Genomic DNA, 13,710 nt, shown 5'->3' with positions numbered 1-13,710 from the left:
GCTGCTTGCCCAGACGGTAGAGCAGCATATAAGAATACGTCACCAGGAACTCTGTCCAGAGTCATTCTGGGGGAAAGGATGGGAGGGGTCGGCTTGTCGCATGCCAGAAGGAGAGGCTTATGGTCAGTGACAAGGGTGAAGTGCCGACCATACAGATAGTCGTGAAATTTCTTAATCCCGGACACTGCAGCCAGAGCCTCCTTGTCGATCTGGCTGCAACTGCGCTCCGCAGCGGAGAGTGTCCAGGAGTAGAAAGCCACGGGGGCCTCCGAGCCATTTGGGAGGACATGGCTCAGGACCGCCCCCAGGCCATAGGGGAGGCGTCACAGGCCAACGTCAGCAGCAGCTTTTCACTGTACTGTACTAAGACAGCCGCTGACGTAAGCATGTCTTTGACAGCCGCGAATGCATGTGCTTTGCGGCTGCCCCAGCGCCAGGCTGTGGACTGGTCGAGCAACTGATGCAATAGTGATGCCTTGTGAGGCACGAAAGGTGCGTAAAAATTGAGAAGCCCCAGGAACGCCTGCAACTCCGCCTTGGAGGAGGGAGTGGGGGCATTCCTGATGGTGGCAACCTTAGAAGGTGTAGGGTGGATTCCTTGGGCATCAATCAAGAAGCCCAAGAACTCCACTCTAGGCACAGCAAACAAACACTTGCTGCGCTTCAATTTTAAACCCGCGCCCCTTAGGTGGAAAATGCCGAACTACAAGAATAAAGATTGGCACTGTGTGAAACCCACTCACCAGTCAGAAATTGGACAGAGTCATTACGTCAGCAGTTCTCAACCTTCCTAATGCCGTGACCCTTTAATACAGTTCCTCATGTTGTGGTGACCCGCAACCATAAAATTATTTTCGTTTCTATGTAACTGTAATTTTGCTACTGTTATGAATCGTAATGTAAATATCTGGTATGCAGGATGTATTTTTATTGTTATAAATTGAACATAATTAAAGCATGGTGATTAATCACAAAAACATATGTAATTATATATTGTGACATTTATTTCTAATTAAAAATAAATGAAATTTTGTCTTGAAGCATGGTATAGCATGGGCAACAGCTTTAATAGGGAATCTCAGCATACGCTCATTGGCGAAAAAAAGTCCTGGAGAGCATTCATAATCTGCTGCGAAACCATCTAAAAAGATCCCCTCCTCCTGTTCTCCTGCCTAGTATTTGGTTTTCCACTATCCTGGCCTGTGACCATCTGATCTTGGTCTTTCAACATCCAACCTTCTCCGACCGCATTGCCACCCGTCACTGCCCCTGGAACACCAACTCGGACAGTGCCCACCCAATACAACTTCTAGGATGCCATGGACTGTGTATTCGTGGTGCATTCGTTTTACAGAAGGAGTGATAGAGGATGGCAGAAATACGGGTGGGGACTTGGCGTCTCAACAACCTATGTACCCCCCCTTTCTCGATCTGTTCCAGCCACCCCCAGACTTTGGACCCTCTCAGGCCTATAGGAGAGGGGGAAGACAAGACATTCCCCTGCATACCACCTACATACCATCTAGGGACCGTTGTTGGCTTTTGGTTAGGATTACACCCTGATCTGGAGGGGTGAGACTGTGAAGTTACCGCTTGTTAAAATCTGGCATTTATGTCTTCCCCCCCTCCATTTGCAACCACCTCACCCAACACGGACTTTGGAACTTTGGCCTTTGGGTTGCTTTTCGGGACTTAGAGGAAGGGAGAGGGGCAGAGCAGCTCTCCCTCCTCTCTCCGCACCACTGTCTATCTTAAATTGCACAAGCGCAGTGCTCCACACATTTTATGAATGCGGTGTGGATGGTGTGACTGTTGATGTCTGTATCCACTTTTTAAATCTTTGTTATTGTTGTATTTTTGTGTTTTTAACTGACTTATATGGGGACTGTATGGGTAAGTGGCTGTGTATGTATGAGAGGACTGGGAGTACAGCCTGGTGCCTCCTCCACTGAGTGCTTTTGCAGAAGTGGTAGGGGGCCCAGGCCTACCTCCCATCCTAGAATGACTGATATAAATCGCCTGCCGGAAGGAGCGGAGGCTGCGAGAGGGGAAGTGGGGTCTACGGGTCCGGGGGTGGGCCGGAGCATTACGGTCATTATGGGGAGGGGCAGGTACGATGGGAACTTCAGGGCTAGCCATTACCGGGGAAGGAGGGTTCGCTACGTCACAGCGATCCCCCCTTCCGGCCCTGTTAGCTCCACTCCAGGACCAGATGGTGAGAGTTGTCAGGGCCCTGGTCTCAGACTGTTGCTAAAAGCCAGGTCTGTGGTTCACAAAGCTTCCCTCGTCTGAGACCTAATATTAGACAAGGGGGCAGACCTGGCATGTATTACTGAAACCTGCCTGGGCCCGGAGGGAAGAGTCCCCCTCACTGAAATGTGCCCAGAAGGGTTTCAGGTGTTCCATCAGCCGCGACCCCAGAAAAGGGGTGGGGGAGTGGCTGTCATCATCCAAATGTCATTAGTTCCTCATAGGATTCCTGCTCCGGAGCTTGTCGGGTGTGAGTCCTTGTTGGTGAAGTTGGACCTTGAGGGTCAAGTGGGCTTGTTGTTAACATACCTACCTCCCAACAGCGTTGCAACAGTCCTCCCCTCACTACTCGAGTCAGTAGTCGAGCTGGCGGTAGAGTTCCCCAGACTTATGGTGCTGGGGGATTTCAACCTGCCTTCACTCGGTGAGCACTCTGGTGGGGCGCAGGAGTTCATGGCTTCCATGACAGCCATGGACTTGACCCAAGTAATTCGGGGTCCGACTCACTCAGCGGGTCACATGCTTGACCTCGTATTTCTCTCAGAGCAGTGGAGACGTGATCTAGATTTGAAGGGCATTGAGATCTTGCCCTTGTCATGGTCTGATCACTCCCTACTGAGGTTTGACTTTTGGAAACCAATCCCCCACTGTAGGGAGGGGGAACCGATTAGGTGGTTCCGCCCCAGGCGCCTGATGGACCCTATGGGATTTCAGACGGCGCTTGGACAAATACCTGACACTATCGTCCACAGTCCGACGGAGTCCTTAGTCGCTGCCTGGAATACAGCAGTGGTGGGGGCTCTAAACTGGATTGCACCTTTGCAGCCTCTCCGAGATTGTGGATCTTTAGGGCTCCTTGGTTCACCGAGGAACTCCAGGAGATGAAGCGCCAAAAGAGACACCTAGAGTCCTGCTGGAGGGCCAGTAACTCTGAATCAGACCGAGCACTGATGAGAGCCTATATCAGGACCTATCTCGTGGCAATACGGGCGGCGAAGCGTGCACATTTTGCTGCCCTTATTGCATCCGCTGAATTGTGCCCAGCCGCCTTGTTTAGAATAACCCGCTCCCTCCTGAAAGGGAGGGATGCGGACGACCCTTTACAAGGTAGAGCTGAGGAATTTGTTCAGTTTCTAACAGATAAAGTCGCTCGGATTCGGACAGATCTGGATTCCAATTGCACGGTACCAGCCGAGGTTCCGGGGGAAGGTGTTGAGCGGATTTTATGGAGCGAGTTTCAACTTGTCGCTCCTGAGGAAGTGGACAAGGCCATGGGAGTGGTGAGTGTTGGTCGGAGGGCAGAGGTCGACCCCTAGGCCCCTCAATTATGGGGTGTCGCAGGGTTTGGTCCTGTCCCCCCCCTCCTATTTAACATCTACATGAAGCCCCTGGGTGAGATCATACGACAGCACGGGATTAATATGCAGATGACACGCAACTGTATCTGTCCGCCCCGTGCCAACTCAGTGAAGCGGTAGAAGTGATGTGCCAGTGCCTGGAGGCTGTTAGGGTCTGGATGGGAATGAAGAAGTTTGCACTCAATCCCGACAAGACCGAGTGGCTATTGATGCTCCCTCCCAAAGGTGGTCCAGCTATTCCATCCCTTAGCCTGGGGGGGGGAATCATACGCCCCTCAGAGAGGGTTCTCAATTTGGGAGTCCTCCTGGATCCGCAGCTGACGTTATAACATCACTTGTCGGCTGTGACCAGGGGGTCCTTTGCCCAGGTTTGCCTGGTGCAATTGCGACCCTACCAACCCTACCTGGACCGGGAGGCCCTTTGGATAGTCACTCATGCCCTCGACACCTCAAGACTGGATTACTGTAACACGCTCTACATGGGGCTGCCCTTGAAGAGTGTTCGAAGACTTCAGTTAGTCCAGAACGCAGCCGCGCAAGCGATTGTGGGTGTACCTAGGTACACCCACGTTACACCTATCCTCCGTGAGCTGCACTGGCTGTCCATTGGTCTCTGGACATGCTTCAAGGTGCTAGTCGTTACTTTTAAAGCCCTACATGGCATCAGACCTGGGTACCTGAGAGACCACCTCCTGCCAATTACCTCCCAAAGACCGATTAGATCGCACAGACTAGGCCTTCTCCGGATTCCATCTGCCAGCCAATGTTGGCTGGTGACCTCCCGGGGGAGGGCCTTCTCTGTTGCAGCTCCAGCCCTCTGGAATGATCGCCCCGTTGAGATCCGGACCCTTACTACCCTTCCGGCCTTCCGCAAAGCTACTAAGACCTGGCTGTTCTGGCAGCCCCACTTTAAGTTGAAGTATCCAGCCCCACTTTAAGTTATGAATGTTGCTATAATTTTAAATTGTTGTATTGTCTTATATATTCCCCCTCCTTTTTTTATTGTAAGCCGCCCGGAGTCTTCCGAGAGTGGGCGGCATACAAAACTAATAGTAGTAGTAGGCATACAAAACTAATAGTAGTTTCCATGTTCCTTTATTTTATTTTCCCCATCTTGTTTTACTCCTCAGAAATGGTACCTCTTGGCTTCCGTAGCTCTGCCCATCAACCTCCATCACTTGGAGTGATCTGCTTTTCCAGTGTCCTCTGCACTGCGCGCATCTCTCTTTTCCCCCTCCTCGCCTCCATTCCGACTCCTACTTTCCCACTCACCCACCCCGCACACTCACACACACACTCCGATCTTGGGCACTTGGCTGCTTTCAGTGAGAGGAGCAGCAGAATCCCCTCCCCCCACTGGTGCAAGGCTTTGTTCTTTCCTCTTCTAGCCGCGTGCGTGGTGATCCCACCTCGCAGACTTCCAACCAGTAACCCCCTCCTCCCCTCCCACATCCCCGGTCTCCCTTCCCTTCTTCTATGTTCAGTTTCCAGCTAACAATCTCCCCCTCGGATCCTGGCAGAACTAAGCAGAGCCGGCTTGATGGAGCCAGGCCTGTGCCGGGGGGAGGGGGGAAAGCGATGTCAGGTGAAGACTCGGCAGCTGCCGGAGCCTCTCCTCAGCCATTGCTCTTCTTGCTGCCCAAGCCTCCCCCTTTGATGCAGCACAACCCCAAAGAAGGTGTGCACCCTGTAGGACCTCCTGGGCCAGAACAGTTGCTGAAAAATGCCCGCATGGAAGGCTGGCTGAATTGGTCTGCTGGGAAGCCCATCAGTCTTCTGGCACCTCTCCTTCCACGGCGCGGGGAACCCGAGCCACTCCTTCCCTTCAGGCTGGCTTCTCTCCAGCCTCTCCATGGGAGGCTCCTTGGTGACCCCTGTGAAAAGGTCCTTCAAACCCCACAGGTTGAGAACTGCTGCATTAAGTGAAACTGCAAGCATTTCTTTCTCTTATGTCCCGATTATTTCTGACTAATTCCTTGGTTTCTTTTGGTTTCTTTTCCTCTGGTGCAGATGGCTTAATTTGGGATCCTGTAGGTACAATGCCATCTTCCTCCAAATGGGGTTCCCATGTGGACATCTGCATCAGATTACTTTGTGGTGACATCCAAAGAACCCTCTGAATTTATACATGGGTGAGATGCATACACTGTAATGTTTCACCCTTCCTTGGTCACGCTTCAATGTGCTAGTCGTTACTTTTAAAGCCCTACATGGCATCGGACCTGGGTACCTGAGAGACAACCTCCTGCCAATTACCTCCCAAAGACCGATTAGATTGCACGGATTAGGCCTTCTCCAGATTCCATCTGCCAGCCAATGTTGGCTGGCGACCTCCCGGGGGAGGGCCTTCTCTGTTGCAGCTCCGGCCCTCTGGAACGATTTCCCCATTGAGATCCGGACCCTTACTACCCTTCCGGCCTTCCGCAAAGCTACTAAGACCTGGCTGTTCTGGCAGGCCTGGGGCTGTTGAAGTATCCAGCCCCACTTTAAGTTATGAATGTTGCTGTAATTAAGTGAAACTGCAAGCATTTCTTTCTCTTATGTCCCGATTATTTCTGACTAATTCCTTGGTTTCTTTTGGTAGGTCCTCTGGTGCAGATGGCTTAATTTGGGATCCTGTAGGTACAATGCCATCTTCCTCCAAATGCGGTTCCCATGTGGACATCTGCATCAGATTACTTTGTGGTGACATCCAAAGAACCCTCTGAATTTATACATGGGTGAGATGCATACACTGTAATGTTTCACCCTTCCTTGGTCCAAATGCCTTATTTGAGTCATTGACTTATTTATTATTATTATTAATTTATTAGACATATTTATATCCCACCCAATCCCGAAGGACTCCGGGCGGCTTACAAAAATAAAGAGAAAAAACACATAATGAAACACATAACGAAAGAAACAGTTTAAAAACAGCAACACCTCATGCATTCATTCTAATCGGGGCTGGACCTCAACAGTGAGGTCAACAGCCCCAGGCCTGCCGGAACAGCCAAATTTTTACAAACAAACTTCAAACATTCTCCCTAGGAAAGTCCATTCCAGAATGTAAAAACATTTTCCTCCTTATTCTTCCTGGCCAGCACACTGTACCACCACCACCACCCCCGGTATCCAGATACCACCCTAGTATATTACCAATATATATTTAACCATTTCTCTCTTATCCTTATACTTTGTACAGCAGGGTTGTCAAACTCGATTTCAGTGCGGGCTGCATTAATGTTGTGTGGCTGGTGTGGGCGTGGTCAGGGTAGGTGTGACAAGCTTGACGTCACTCATGTCAAAGTAGATTTGACATGAGAATTTAAGGTATGCATTCAAATTGACCCTTTCCTTCCATCTGCAAGGACGTATCTCCATACAGCTCAGTGCTCAGGATACACAGCTGCTCACACAGTCTATGCCCACCAGTCTCTTGTCCATCTTCTGGCTTCCAGCATAACAATCTCAAGATCAGCTCTTGAAACTAAACCCATCACAGTGAATCTCCACAACCAGTTCAAACCAGAGAGTCCAGACCTGGACTTGCAGAAAGGGCCAGATTTCCTGGGAGCTCAGTGAGTATTATTGTGGGAATGTTTTCTGTGCTCCTGGCCAAGCATTGAAAGACTCCAATAACAGAGCTTAGTTGTTTTTCTGGTGGATTCTGTGAATATGGAATAAATGCAGTCCCCTCCAGAGGTCCAGAGAGGCTGTCAGGAAACTCCTATCATGCTAAGAAGGTGCTTTGGATGATAAGAAAGAGTGGACTTTGATTAATATTGCCTTCCCTAACCTGCTGTCCTCCGGATATGCTGGCTCTACAACTCTTGAACTCCCAAGTAGCTTGGTCTACATCAGGGGTGGGTTTCAAAAATTGTTCGAGCCTATTCTGTGGGCGTGGCCTCCTTTGTGGGAGTGGCTTGCTGCCCATCTGACCTGGTGGGAGTGGCTAAGACGATGTTATTACTAGATATTACTAATTACTAGATATTATTAATATTACTAGATCATTATTTGTTTTAAAACTGTTTATTTCATTTTCATTTTCATTTTATACAATCACTTATATACTGTGCATTTTTTTTTAAAAAAAGGGAAAATCAATGAACACAGAAAACCAACATAGCACTTCAATCCCCCATACACCCTTTCTTCTCCCCCTCCAACTTTCATTTCTCCCCTCCAACATTCCCCTCTTCTACTTCCCTTCCCCCTCAAACATTCCTTTCTCCCCTTCCCTCCATCTCACCCTCCTTACATTCCCCTCTCACTCCCTCTTTACTTCTCCCTCTTCTTTCCCTCTACTCCTCACTTTGGTGTATCTCTACAATTCATTAATCTATTCAGTTTATAAGAAAAATGAAAAGAAAAAAGAGAAAATAAAAGAAAAAAAAGAAAAAAAAAGAAAAGAGAGCAACAGTATACAAGTGCATTCTTATTGTTCTGAAAATTGGGACTGTATTTCCACCCTCCCCCCTCCCCCCCTAAACCCCCCTCCCTAACCCCCTTTCGGCTTCCCAGGTCCCATACCCGGCATAACTTTTTATCAAGCACAGTCTGGAGTATATTAAAATCAAATAACTTTAGAATTAAAAGATAAAAGATAAATGAAAAACAAAAAAAAAAGGAAATAGTAAAAAAAGAAAAAAAACCACACACACACACAAAAAAAGGAAAAACGGGAAAAGTCAACAAATTCTCTACATTAAACTCAGCTTCCCATCATTTTTAAATCTTAAACAATGTACCTCATTCCTAATTTCAGTTATTTTATTACTTGCAGGATTTCAAACTATATTGAAACCAAGTAAGTTAATTAAATGGAATTCCAGCGAAGGCCTTATCTCTTTATCTAAATATCCAAACCTTTGATTTATCTCTTTTACCTCCTTCTCTATTAAACCATTTAAACATTCAAATACTTCTCTCGGTTTCCTTTTCCAACTCCTCCCATCCTGCCTTTACCCGTGTCCATATATATATTTTATTTTCATCCGTACTCCTCTTATATTTGCTTCACCTTCCTGCAGACTCTATAGGTATATCTTTCCAAACATTATATTCAAATAACAATTTATACAAAGATCAGCTTACTTTCTGTCTCAAAATAAACTCTACTTAAACCTTCACTACCCTCCCATCTACCCCACACTTCCCAGCTCCATTCAACCCGAACCACAATCCAAGAAGATCACGATCTCTGCTCTCCTCACCCTAAAAAATAAATCATGAACAATTAAGTAGAAATTCAAAGTTATCCATCGAATCCTGTTTAAATCCCATACAATATATATTCCAAAATCATCGCCACTTCTTTCAGTCTCTTTCAGTCTCAATGTCTCTTCGTCAGTATGCAGCTATACCGTTTTACCCAAGACAGAAATCACAAAGTATTATTCAGATTAAAAATTAAGCAAATGTTTTAGAAGCATAACTAAGTCTTTATTCTCTACTCTTCTGCCCTTCCGGAGGGGGAAAGCAATGCCTCTCGCCTTGTAGCCACGTGTTCCGCTGTTTCTCTTCTCCTTCTCCTTGTCTTTCTCCATGTCCGGGTAATTTAGGAAGTCCCGCCTTCAGAATATTGTAATAGAAATCTCGGGCTTCCCAAACAGAGTTAAGGCAATGTTTTTGGTTATCAAATGTAACAGTAATACCAAACGGCACTTCCCATCTGTATTGTATCTGAGAGTTTCTGAGTTCCTTAGTTAAGAAGGCATAGTCTCTTCTGGCTCTTAATATTTGAGGTGGTATTTCTTTGAAAACAATCAAGTCCTGTCCATCAATTCGCAGCCTATTATTGTAGAACTCCTGTATTATCGCGTTTCTGGATTCTCTTGTGGCAAAATATATAATTATGTCCCTCGGAAGTTGTCGCTGTTTTGCTACGTACGAATTATGGCGATAGATTTTTTGAATCTGCCAATCAAAGTTAAGTCCCGGACTTCCCACTGAGCGACTAAAAGCCTCAAAAAAGGTCTGTTTCAAATTCTCCTGCTCATTTTCACGCAATCCCCTAACTCTTATTGCAGACTCAGTCTTCTTATAATTTATCATGACAAGTTGTTTTTGCGCAATTTGGATTTCCTGTTGTAATATTTCAATTTTAGATGTCAGGTTGGAATTAGCTTCTTCCAAAAGTTCCAATTTATCCTCCATTCCAGCAATATAATCTGTCATAACATTCATAACCTCGATCATATCCTCCTTTGTTTGAGCAATTTTGGCATCAAGTCTGTCATAAAAGTCTGAAATAAATTTTTGCATTTCCTCTCTGAACTCTTTAAGGATTTCAAAAAAAAAATCTTTCGTTAGGAAATCTCCAGTAGAGGGCGTAGAAGGCAAGGACAGCGGCTTTGTAACAAATGCCTGAGATGAGCGTCTGGGTTTCGATTTCGGTGCCATGATAAAAAGGGAAGCAAACAGAGTCTCTGCTCACGTTAATTTGAGATAAGGTAGTTTCAACAAACCCCTGGCAATCAATAAAAAGAAATCTTCAAGGGAACAGGGCTAATTAGTTTGTAATCCCTTAAGTCTGTCCAGGAGGTTGAAGATATATCGTTATAGCAAATGCGGAAGTTACAAAATCGCCATTTTTTTTTTAAGAAAAAAAAGGTTAAACAAAAGGAGTCTTTTATAAAATTGAAGCTGGTATTTTAAATAGAGAAAAAGGAAAAATTCACAGGTATGTTCACTGCCCGGATTGATCTTAAATAGGTTAATTACAAAGGCTTGTTCTGGGGGGGGAAGTAACTCGCCTAGAGCTGAAAAAAAAACAGCTGAGAAGATCTGGCCGGAGTAAATGACTCAGCTTTCGTTGATTCACTCTCTTTCGTTCGCAGCCAAAAAGAAAAAAAAGGCTACAAACTTCAAAGAGGACTCTAACTGGCTGAGGGACCCTCCCTACTTTTTCCTTGCCTGGAAAAAGAGATATCTAAGATCTTAAATAGATATACGAACCAGAACTCTGAGGGCAGCTTCATTAAGCTGCCGACGGCGGCAAGAACCTCCCCCGGAAACTAGATCATTATTAATGCGTAGATAACTGCGGGACATTACACACACACACACACACACACACGCACAAACTATGACATCAACCACTTCAGAATTACCTAAACAAGGGGGGTGAAACACACTGCCTTGCAACAAACCTGGTCTGCCCATAGAAAAGCAGTCACTTTGAGACACATAAACCTGGTCTGAACACTTAAAAGCAACATATTGCATCACAAATAAAACATTTGCAAAAAGGAATAACATTTCTTGTAATAAACATTCTATAAACAATAAATAAATAAAAATTCTTTAAAATAATTAAAAACTACCATGTTCAGAGAACACCAAAGGACCCCACAGTCCTCTCCCTCCTTATCTTTTTCTTTTTTGTCCTAACTTTCTCCTCCTTCCCCCCCAACCCCACTAGCACTGATGATGTTACCCAACTAGGAGTGCTGGAGAGGAGCTCTCACAGGGCGAAAAGCTTCCTGCTACAGGCAGAATCTATCTGCAGCCGTAAATGACTGCAAGCAGCATCTTCAGGCACCTGCTCGCAGCTGACAGTTGTGTGTGGGAGCGGAGGTGGCGGCAGCAGAAGCGGGCACAGACGGGATGTCCCCGCTTGCTGAGTAGAATGAGGCGACGGGGATGCATTGTTTCAGGGCGCCCCAAGTGCCGGCTCCACTGAGTGCAGCCCATTCCCCCTCCCAAGAAGACCGTTTTCTTTTTTAAAACGCTTCTGCAGACAATCTTGAAAACCTGCGAGGTTGCTTTGGGAGGGGGAAGACAGGCAGCATTCCCCCACCCCATCCCTGTTTGCCTGCAGCCTCGGAAGCTTCCGCAACTTGCACAGTAAAGGCAATTAAGAACTTCTCTCGCTCGTGAGATTTTCTTTACTGTGCAAAGGCTTGCTTTAAGGCTGCAGACTCCCAGGGAGGGGGGCAGGGGGAAATGCTACCCATCTGTCCCCTTCCAAAGCAAGCTTGCAGGTTTTCAAGATCATCCAGAGAGGCGTTTTTTTAAAAGACAAACCCTGCAGGCACCCAGCGACAGGGGCCAGGAGTGGTACCGGCATTCCGGAAGTTAATTACTTCCGGGTTCACCAACGATCCGGTTCATGCGAACCGGTGCGAACTGGGAAGAACCCACCCCTGGTCTACAAGGCAGAGAGATTGAGGGAGAAAAGCACCATTGGCCACTGCACTTAAAAGGATAGGCAGAGATACAAAGGAAAAGGAGAATGGGGAGATGGAAAAGGTTTAGATTAGAGTTCAAAAGGTATGCAAAGCAAAGTCTTTGTGCTCAATGAGTATAGAATTCCAGTGATGTTTCTGTGGTTTAGTAGATCCTCTAATATCCAGAGAGAAACATAAGGATTCCCATTTTTTCTTCCTCTTTAGCTATCTCTATGGAAAGACATTGGTCCCAGAAGTAGAGCCCCCCCCAACCTACTGTACACATGATTTGGACCCCGGTGCCCCAATCAGTGACCCTCCCTGGAGACCAGAAGGAGCAGAGATGGGAGTTCCTCACTGCCGTAGCAAAGTCTGAAGAGGTTGTGCAAAGGACCTTTTGTGAAGGGATGTCCCTGGTTGGATCAGGTTCCTTATATCTGTCTCACACCCAAGCATGGGCAGCGCTCTGGGAAGGCTGCTGTGTAGATGTGGACGGGCCTCTTCCCTTCAGCCAGGCCGTATATGGCTGCCTGTATTACCTGCTGAGGGCCATTCCTCCTCTGGGCTCTGCTAACTTCCCTTTCTCTGGAATCAGCCCAGGAGGCCTTTCCAACAGCACATCCAGTGAAGACTACTGGGGCCATGTCTTCTGGGACCAGGTGAGCAAAGGGAACCGCCCCAGTTTGCTACTCCTGGATGAAGGGGAGATGAATTGGGGAAGATGCTGCCTGCCAAGGCAAAGACCGGGTCATCTACTGTCCTGCAGCTAGTTTTGGCTTTCTGTGATGCGCATGCAAAGAATAAAAGGTGTTGTGAATTTTGCCCAGTTCTTCTTCTCTCCATTACAGGTTGATGTAAGTACCATGCAATAAACTGTTAGTTCAGATATGTGACTCAACCTGGAAAGTGAAGATAGAAAGTTAGACTTAGTTCATTTCACCTGACATGCATGGGGTAGAATATATATGTGTGTTTAACCAAGGTGACTCCGGCTGTTATCTATGTTCCGTCCTGAAAAAAATATGATATTGTGCAGGTGCCTATTGATATGTATTTACTTATTCTGAGGTGGAAGAGGTAGTAGCTACAGAACCAGTATGATATTTACCTAAGGTTGGTTTCTGTTTTGTGGCTTACATGCTTATGAATATGTACCTTCTAATGCAATAGGAGGCCCTTGTACTATTGGATGTTTAACTACCTTTACAGCAGTAAAACATTTTAAGGATATGACTAGATTGGGTGCATGATGAAATTTTAAATTGTTTTTTTTTATGTTTTACTAATTACTTTCTTTTGTTTGTAAGCCGCCCGGAGTCCTCCGGGATTGGGCGGCCTATAAATCCATTAAATAATAATAATAATAATAATAATAATAATAATAATAATAATAATAATAACAACCTTCAAATTACTCACAGGCATTATTGCAGATAACATGATGGATTATTTGGAAACAAACAACATCTTTCCAGTAGAGCAAAAAGGCAACAAAAGAAGGAGCAGGGGCACCAAAGATCAGCTTCTAATTGATAAAATGATATTAGAAAATTGTAAGAACAGAAAAACGAACTTGAATATGGTCTGGATTGATTACAAAAAGGCATTTGACTCACTGCCACATAGTTGGATCATAAAATGCTTAGAAACAACTGGCATTAGCAAAAATATTACATCCTTTACTGAAAAGGCGATGAAACAATGGAGAACTGAGTTGGCAGTAGGGAATGAGATCTACGGAATGGTTAATATCAAGCGAGGAATTTTCCAGGGTGATTCACTTTCACCTCTTCTCTTCATCATCGCAATGATCCCACTATCAGTAATCTTAAAAAAAATGAAATTAGGCTACCAAACAGCCAAAGAAGCTGAAAAAATTTCGCATTTACTATATATGGATGATTTGAAACTCTATGGAAAGTCAGAAATAGAAATCCAATCAT

The 13,710-nt window shown here is 46.0% G+C and overlaps 1 protein-coding gene across 1 annotated transcript in view; it reads left to right on the top strand.

The window, feature by feature from the left end:
• Positions 1-13,710, top strand: part of LOC148049549 (NACHT, LRR and PYD domains-containing protein 12-like) — a 206,453-nt gene that overhangs the window by 118,182 nt on the left and 74,561 nt on the right. The window lies entirely within an intron of this gene.

This window comes from Thamnophis sirtalis, unplaced genomic scaffold, assembly GCF_051295495.1.
Source record: "Thamnophis sirtalis isolate CommonGarterSnake01/CBP01778 unplaced genomic scaffold, rThaSir2_p1.2 scaffold_1, whole genome shotgun sequence".
In the NCBI taxonomy this organism is placed as follows: domain Eukaryota; kingdom Metazoa; phylum Chordata; class Lepidosauria; order Squamata; family Natricidae; genus Thamnophis; species Thamnophis sirtalis.
This window is presented reverse-complemented; position numbering and strand designations above follow the sequence as displayed.